This window comes from Teleopsis dalmanni, chromosome 2 (assembly GCF_002237135.1).
Source record: "Teleopsis dalmanni isolate 2A chromosome 2, ASM223713v2, whole genome shotgun sequence".
In the NCBI taxonomy this organism is placed as follows: domain Eukaryota; kingdom Metazoa; phylum Arthropoda; class Insecta; order Diptera; family Diopsidae; genus Teleopsis; species Teleopsis dalmanni.
In genome coordinates this window covers 117,954,838-117,964,919 of record NC_051847.1, presented here as the reverse complement: position 1 = coordinate 117,964,919, position 10,082 = coordinate 117,954,838, and positions in this window count along the sequence as shown.

Below are 10,082 nucleotides of genomic sequence, written 5' to 3'. Positions count from 1 at the left end.
ATTTGCTTCTTATTTTAAAACGCACAAATAACTGGTATACTTGCGTTATATAATATAAAAAGCAAGAGTATCGCGCAAATTCTGCGCGATATTTTTAAAATGAAAATATAAAATGCAATTTTCATACAAGGTAGTTGTTTTTGCAATTCCATAGAAAATGTTTGAAAAGGTTGGTGTAGGTAAAGATTTAGTTCAGTTTTTTGTTTTTGTATTTTACATACAAATTTGTTCTCCTACAAAATACGAATGTAAATACAAAATATAAATGCAAAATACAAAAACAAAAAAACTGAACTAAATCTTTACCTGCACCAACCTTTTCAAACATTTTCTATGGAATTGCAAAAACTACCTTGTATGAAAATTGCATTTTATATTTTCATTTTAAAAATATCGCGCAGAATTTGCGCGATACTCTTGCTTTTTATATTATATAACGCAAGTATACCAGTTATTTGTGCGTTTTAAAATAAGAAGCAAATTTTAAGAGTTATTGCTGCGCGAAAAAAATAAAAGGCATATAATAATTATTATTTTTTGAGTTTTATTTTAAAATGCATATGATAACAGTTATAAGATGATTTTTATTTTTTTTATGATAACTGTTACGGTCCCTGTGGGTAATAAATATTTGTGTTATTAAATTGATTTTTAACGTTCGTTTTAAAAAAAAATTAAATTCCAAATTTAAACAAATTATTAAATTATAATTTAAATTATTTATTAATTAATTGAGTTTTCAGCTGACCATACAGCTGTTTCGGGTATCACAAAATACCCATTATCAATGGTCTTGAAATTATTTTTTATATTTAATATCCGTAAATAATTTCTTGGGACTTTGAGTACCGAGGGTTGAACTCAGAACCTGTCAAATTTGTAGCTCAGCGTCAATGTTCATAAACCAACTGATCCAAAGCCGTACTTGAGTTGTGTGTACTAACTTGAAGTTTTGTTAATTTACAGTGAAAGTTCATTAACAAATTCACTTACTGTGTTATATTAGAACGAAATCACCAGCTGTTGAATAATTGAATTAATTAACTATATTTTTATTTTTAATTTTTAAATTTCAATACTTTTCTTTTGTAAAGGCATTATTTATTGTATGATTCTACTACCCTTTCTTGTGTATAGAACTTAACCTAGAAACTTAATACGGGAAAAGTCATAATAATGTTACTCCACGATTCGCTTAGGCGACATTGGAAAATTGAATGAATATTTCTATTCATATTTTATTTCATAATACTTACATATTAAATGGATTTTCAACGTCCGTTTTGACAAAAGAAATAGTTTATTATATATCCATTCAGTCCACAGAACTTTAAGTACGTAATTGAGATGTGTATTTAATTGTGTTTTCAACTTATTGCTTTAAAAACCTAACACATTTTACTTTAACCTAACAATAGAACTTTGGGGCCTGGGTTAATCATAACGCGAGGATGGATGATGATGCTCAAGCGAAAAAGATATTACAAACGACACCCAAAGAAAGAAGAAGAAATGATTATATATAAATATAACGTTATAGAACATATACTATATAAAAATATTAGTTACTGAAATGGTTAAATTAAGTTGAAATAATCAAAGACGTCAAGAATGATATTAAAAAACACAGACTCAGCAGAAATAAAAAATATCATTACAAATCTTATGACGGATGGAATAAACAACCTTTGTCTGAAGAATCTTCCAGAAGCATCAATAGTAAATATTACTGAAATAATTAATGCAATCTTAAAAATAGGCAAATTTCAAGAAATCTGTAAACAAGCAACCATAGTCGTATTTCCAAAGCCAAGAAAAAATCACAAAAGCCACTATTCACTTTAAAGAAAAACATTCCCACAAAACTGGAGGCCAATTAGCCTATCTACTTCCTGCGATTAGCAAAGTAGCAGAAAAAGTGATGCTCAGCAGAATAAAAGAAAAAATAAAATAAATAATAAAAACAAATAATAAAACCATTTGAACAATATGGCTTTACTGAAGATCACTCCACAGAGTTGCAATTAACAAAAGTAACGCAAATAGCCACAGAAGCAATGCAGAAATGGAACTCAACTGGCCTGGTAATGTTCGACATTGAGGAGGCGTTCGACAAAGTATATTAAAATGAGTTAAAATGAGAAAATTTAAAATACTACTCCAGCTAATTAAAATCACCAATAGTTTCCAGCAACAAAGAAAATTCTCTGTAAAAATTAACAATGACAACTATACGAGAAATGTCAGCAGGAGTACCACAAGAATCGCCCCTCTCCCCAATCCTGTATAATCTATGGACTTCAGTATTTCCCAAAAAGAGATGGCAACTTGTTAGCGTTATATGCAAACGATAAATGCTTAATGAAATCAAGTAGCAGTATGAAAAGTATAAGAATAAATCTATAAAAACATATAAACAATCCTACAAAATACTTCCGAAAATGGAAAATTAAACTAAACAAGTAGAAACAAAAAGCCATTATAATAACAAATAGAAAAACTATACTGCCTAAACCACTAAGGGTCGAGAATAAGTGAATAAATTGAGAAGAAAAAGTTAATTAACAATGGGATTAACAATAGATAAAAAACTCATTTGGAAAGAACACTTTAAAGAAAATGAGAAGCTTGTAATAATATCTTATATGCTCTAAGACCAATGCTAAATAACAAATTAAGCATGAAGAATATATTTCTCTTATATAAACAACTCATCAGACCTAGACTCAGCACAGCATACTATTAAGCCTCAAGAACAAAATTAAAAACAATTGAAAGTTATCAGAATAAAATTCTAAGGCGAATTGTAAATGCTCCACTGTAGGTACGCAATAACGATATATATAAAGATCTAAAGATGGAGTCTATACAAGTTTAACCAGCTTTATTGCCAAAACCCATCATTAGACTTATAAAAACCCAACGACAGTAATAACTGGCGGATTCGCAGAACTGCGAAGCTTTATGCTACTATAGTACTGCAATAGTTAAACAAAATTATTATAAATTCTAAAATAAATAAATTAAAAATAAATATAAATTATCATAAATTATACATAAACAATTAAAACAAGAGCATCAACATAAACAACAACAAAAAAAAACGATAGCAATAAACAACAGTTAACAATAGAAAACCTATTAACGAAACCAAATCTAGTGGCAATTAAATTTACCACAAAGAAAGCAATTAAATTTACCAGAGTCAAAGTACTTATTGATACTGACTCACTAGCAGAAACAAAACTATTAGAAGTTATAGTTACAGGATTTCTTAGAACAATATTTCTCATAAATATTTTTTTATAAAATTGCTGATTATATTTATAGTACTAGCAAATCCTAACAGATTTATTAGGTAATGAAAACTTTTTCACTTAACATTATCTCACCTAATTTGCTTGTTGAACAATTTAAATAAAATTTGATATTCAAAATATACTTTGAAGGATTCTTCCTGCCAATCTTATAACAACTCTGTTTAAGGGATATTTAAGTTTCGATAAAGCTAAATCTTATTTTAATTTCATTAATTTATTTTGACTCTCATTTGATAAATAAAAATGAAGCTTGAATTAAACATATTTTAAAAAAATATATTTATATTTCTTGCTTAAAAAAATTTAATTATTAATTTGCTTTATTTTCAAATCTTGAAATTGAAGAGTAATTTATTCTTAAGAGATAGTATTATTGAGTTAAATCCTGGTTTTCTGATTTTTCATTACTGAAATAAAGTATTTTATACTCTTATCCAGTCTTTTAGAATGAGTATTTTTATGATCCCTGTGTGATTAATATTATCCCTTTTCATTAGTTTAGATTATAGATTTATATAATTCCGATTATGGTTTTTTATTGCTATTTCATCATTTCAATGTTAGGGTTACGGTTGGTGGCTTTATATTGGTGGTACCATTGGTCTGCATATTTATTTACTTACTCTCTCACACACTGCGACATCATATTTCCAAATAAGCATGATTATTGTTTTGCAGATAAGTTCTCTGTTTTCTTTTTTTTTTAATTTAATGTGTTAATTGCATTTCAGATATTATAACAATAGCATTTGTTATTATTGCTACTGTATCATACTTTAACGAGGATCTAGTTTATATGAACAAAAACTATTTTTATTTGCTTATTATCGTATAATTTGAATCGCAGTTCGAGCGTTAAGTACATAAGTTACGCTGTCAGCAGACGTCGACATTCGAGTACTATCAGAACATAATTAATTAATGTCGATATCATCAATCATTATTAATAATTAATTGCTAACGTTGTGAAAGCTACGAAAAGCCTCCATATAAGTATGTAAAGGTGTTGAGTAAATTAAGTGTCATTGGTCTATCAATGCCATGCTATGAAGTTTTAGCAAAATATCTATCATATGTAGGATGAACTATTTTTGAAATATTGGAAGTTATTCGATTGAAGATTTTTTCGGATAGACCTTTATTTGACACTTGTATATCTATATATATAGATGTGTATGGAAACATAAAGTTTTAAATCTTGTTTAACGAGCTATTGGGTGAGCCCGCCTGCACTTTTTAGACTCCAGTGATTTTATGGTTTGAATAGCACTTCTTGTATAATCTATAAAAATAGAATAGACTAGAAAATATATGGGGCACTGGCTTCCAATGTGGCAGAACATTGTATACATGGCATTCATGTACGTATCCCAAATTGAACACAGACAACCTATTGTTTGAATGAAAGCTAGAATGTCAACTGCTGAGGATGGGGTTAGGACCTCTGGGCCCTACAATATTTTACTTGTCCACATAACAATCACATGGACAATCACAGAGAAAGCGACTACAGGTCTCCTTTGCTTCCAAGTACAGTCGACATTCTGTTTCCTCAGACATAACCTTTTTGTTAAGTTGATAACGCACACTATAAAAACCCAACAAATAACTTAACAATATCAGCTCTGTTATATTGAAGAACAATGCGTTACCGTAGTCCTAAGTATGAGCCTACATATATATTAAAATAATAAATTTAAACTTAAACAATAAAAGTGTTTAAGAGTAGTTGAAACACATCAAACTTTATCTAAAGATTATCATTAGTACCATACTCTTTTATATAATTATATTATATTTCGAACACCTCTTTAAGTTTAGAAATATTAATAAATAAATTTGTGTTAAATACGAAGACAACAATCAAATAACTGTTTTTAATTTTGTATTGAAAAAAAAAAGTGGGTTATAAAGAGTCGATCTTCTCTTCTTTGCTTGATGAAATGCGAGTAAGTATCTAAAGCACTTTTACTCAATAGTGCATGTGACCACTTGAGTGAACTACTGTAACAAGAGCTCCATTAAGTTCTGATAATGAGTTATTCAGATGAATTCACAGAAGTAGAGTTAGAAGCCTAAGATATTTTTTAGACAGAATTTAATTTGCATTTGATTTAAAAGAGTACAAGGTTGAGGCTATATAAAAAAGTCTTACTTTAAAATAAACTGAAATAGTGCCCATTTAATTAGATCTGAAAACAAAGTTTAAGCAAGATTATGAATGCTCTCCACGAAATTAGATAATTTTTATGCTCTTCTTAGTGTGCGCTTCCCCTAATGGGCATAGGCCCTCATGTTATACATCTACCGTAATTTAATTGTACAACATTACCACTATCATATAATATTTAATAATGATCTAATTCAATATGTAGTATACAAAACTGTTACCATTATTTCTTTACTTCGCTAAATATTTGTAAATGTCATTTGCTAAAATGATTGTCAAAATATTGAAACAATTATTACTTAAAATCGTATTAATCGATCTGCTTTGATATCTTCCATTCTTTCAGTACAGACTGAGTAGAACTCGCTGCCTTCTCACACTCACATACGGAACAAACAATTCTCTGTAGAAAGTGATGAAGATGTCATTGCCATATTTGTTGATCATCTAACTTCTGGGACTGGTACGAATATACGTTGTACTTTAGAATCTTAAACGTTATGACAAGAGTTCTGAATTTGAATGTAAAGAACTTTGACACATTATTACGGTTTATCGGTTTATCTGATTTCTGGATTTCAGCAATTTGTTGCATATATCTTTATTCACGTCATTAATAACTACTACAGTTGAGCCAAGATAGTTATAGGATTGTAATTATCAGAAAGAGACTAAAATTTATAATATAAATAAAGAATTTTAACTTAATGGAAAATGCAGAATATCAATGGAGAACAGCTATACCTATTATTACTTTCTGTCAAAAATCATATTTTGTTATAAAAACAGATTGTAAATAAAAAAAAATACTTCAATACTAAAAAAAATTTTTTATATAGAACATTCGTTTATATATACATATTTTATATAGAATTTCTTAGTTTGTTTTGCATAGTTTTATTTCGTTATGGAGAGCATAACAGTTTTGTATATATACGTATATTCCCATTTATTCTATATTCTATTGCGGCTTCGAATAGATCGCCATATCTTTTGTTTTAATGAAATATATATATAAAGTTCTACGTTTTCTTTCTCTCTTCTCCAAAACATCTCTATCGAAGTGTTCAATGAGTGCAATCACTACTGAATTTTATTAAGAAAGTAATATTAAATAGTAGTTGTATTCACATGAGCTATAGTTCTTAAAATCAATAAATTAGAAAAGTGAATTTTAACGAATCTATAATATTTACAAATACAAATATTTAACGAACATTTACGTGTAAAATTGTTTATATAAGCAGTACCTAATAAATTTTAATTTATAATATTAATAATAATAATATAATATATAATTTTCATTCCAATTTTGCAATGAATACATGTATAAATATTGCAACATACATATATATACATATATATATATAGTATTTTTGTTTTTGTACAAATGAATCAATTGCAATAAAATGTGAAATAATATTTCCATATAAAAATTCTGATGCTATATAGTATGTAATCATATCTTTATTTACTAATATGCATATCAACTACAATACAATATTTACTAAAGTATGGCAATTTCAATATAAAATAGTTTATCTAAATATGGCAAATAAAATAATCTATATTATGCTCTTTGAATCATATTTAGTCCGAAATAAATACTCACAAAATATTAATTAAATTTATTGACAATTCAACGGTAAAAAAATATATATAAACATTGAAATATAAATATAATTATAAAATAAAATCGTATGAGGACAATTAAGTGGCATTATTACACCGATTATAGTTTTATCAAAATTTGTTTATATAGTATTGTTATTAATATATAATACAAATATATATTATTATTCATTTTCTCTCTCCTTCTATATTTAATTTGAGTATTTTAATTTTAGTGAAATAAAATAACTAGAACTTTACAGATAAAAGTATTTGAACTTGAAAAGAGTTGTGAAGAGTTAGATCTATGACATTAAATTATCTTTCTTAGTAAATACATTTTAACAATCAACTGATAATGAAATCATGATATTATCTTTACTATAGATCATGTGATTATTAATCTTCTTTTTTTCCCATTACATCAAAAGAATCAAAAATCAACGTGTCCAATTTCATCCTACTAAATTACTATATTTAAATATTTTCGATGTCAGTGGTCAAGTCACGACTATACCAAAAAAAAATACTAAAAAATATTTTATGTCGAAGTTTCACTACATTTATTACAATAAGATTTAAAAACATTTTCATTAATGTACACATCGATATCCAGATATAAATATAACATGTCTATATTTACTATATATACAGCAGTGACGACTGCTATAAGGTGCGGAGGTGTGCGATGCAGACCCTATCATAATTTGCAAATTGTATAATTATACCTATATATAAATTTATTAAATATCTTTACATCCAGAATTAATATTATTTAGCAAAGATAATTAAATATAATTGTCTATGAAAACTCATTTACTTTGCTTCTCTTAGCTACTAAAGTCGTTAGTTGTGCTCATATGTTTGCAGCTCACATCGCAAAACATTTCTATCATATTTCGTCTTTCCCCTTTACGCAATTGCATTCATAAATATCTGTCATAAGTGTGCACAAAAGTAGAATGAACAAAGTAATGTGCGTGTGCTCTAGCTTAAAATATGAGAAATAGAGATTGGGAATTGTATGAGAGTATTTTCTGTTATATTCGAATATCAACTCCATTTATAAGAATCCAACATGTTGACTTGCCGAAGCGGTTAGATGTGCGGCTAAAGTTTGCAGCTCACATCACCATACATTTATTCCAAATTTCGTCACTCCCCTTTTAGCTGTTGCTCTAGCGAATAATAGCCGCTTTGTGTGCGAAGTAGCTGGCCGCACACCCTTCCAGATAGGGTACGCGTCGCCACTGATATACAGAAAGACGTATTCTTATGGGTACTCTTTTCTAGAAATTCTTTTCTAGGGTATTCTTTTCTTCTATCATTTCTTTTGCCATAGTTAAAAGATTGTTTCAGAGTTTTCAAATTTAAATTCATCTAAATTTCCACTTAATATTAGTATTAAAATGTAAAAATAAAAATTTATCAGAACTGTATAATATTATTAAATGTGGAGTTATTAAAGGCCACTATTAGATACCGTTTTAGTCTTTAAGAATTATAATTACATTGTATCGTTAAAAATAATGATTATCACAATCTATTCGACTTAAATTTCTCTGCCAGAAGACCTAGTTTTTAATATCTTTATAAGAGTTAACACGATCGTTACTAAAGGTATCAGCATGCTTAACAATAACTTTTCACAATGATAATATCGATCAGATAATTTGGAGTCTATGGTATATTCTATTGACAGTTTTCTTCTACTGTAGTAGATTATGTTATAGTCGTGTAAATAACATAGTGTTTTCAACTAAAAAAGAATATTTTAGTTTGCAAACTAATTTGCATTTATGATTACCTAATATATATATATATATATATATATTCTTCATCGATACAAAACCCTGTTTTGTTTGTCTACATTTGATATCAATTTTTTTCATTTCTATAAATTCGAATTAATAAATGAGCAGTAATAATTGTTTGAAATATTTATGGCATTACGATATTAATTTACTTAAATTATCTTTAACAAATGATTTCCTAATACAGTCCTACCACTCATATCGTGCAGGTAGAACTTAATCATAATTGAAATAATTGTGTCAATACATTGTGAAAGCATATTTACTAAATTAATTCTTTACCAAAATAAACTAATTTATTTTTTTCGGTTTGGTTCCAGGTTCTCGTTCGTTCAAAATATCGGTTTTTTTCGATTTACGATTCGAAGTCCTACTTTTCACAATACTAGATATAAGCATTTTTTGTTCCTTTCAAATGGATTCCTTAACAACTAAACCGATATGCATGATAGTTAAACTCCAAAGTCTTTCTATAAAGGTGCCCATAACTCACTACATTTTAAAGTACGGACAATATTTAGGATCGGTTTCGTTTTTCGAAGTTAGTACATCGATTACACTTTAAAAGAAACATCAGCTGGAATATTTAAAAAAAAAATTATTATGACATATTTTCGAAAATCCAAAAATAAATTTGAATATATTTAATTTAAAGTCGTCCTTTATTTATGACGTAGCAACGCAAATACGTCAATCATACGTCAAAGTCCTTTTTTCGACCTTTCTTTGCTATGTTAAGTGCGGTAAATTAAATAAAGAATAATACTTTCCCTTGGGAGGCCGCCCTTTTCCTTAAGAGTATACTTAATTTGTTAAACTTATTAATTATTTAAATGTCATTGGAAGTCCTAATTGTCTGGGTTTAATTTTTCAATATGTATTAAAGCTTTATTAATGCTTTATATGGAGATGAATCACATCACAATTCTCAAACAATACTAATACGTCATGTGGTACGCACCAAGAGCGTGAACCACGCACTGCGCCCACTTGTGGAAATGATTTTATATATGTATGTTTATTTATTTTATTTAAATAAAATTCTTTATGAAGACTTTTTCATTTCTCTGCAAATTAAATAATATATTTTAAATTCCTTAAATTCTTACCGTTTGTGCTTGATCATTACGAGTTGGAATTGGTACTTTTAATTTGAAAGTCATAAAG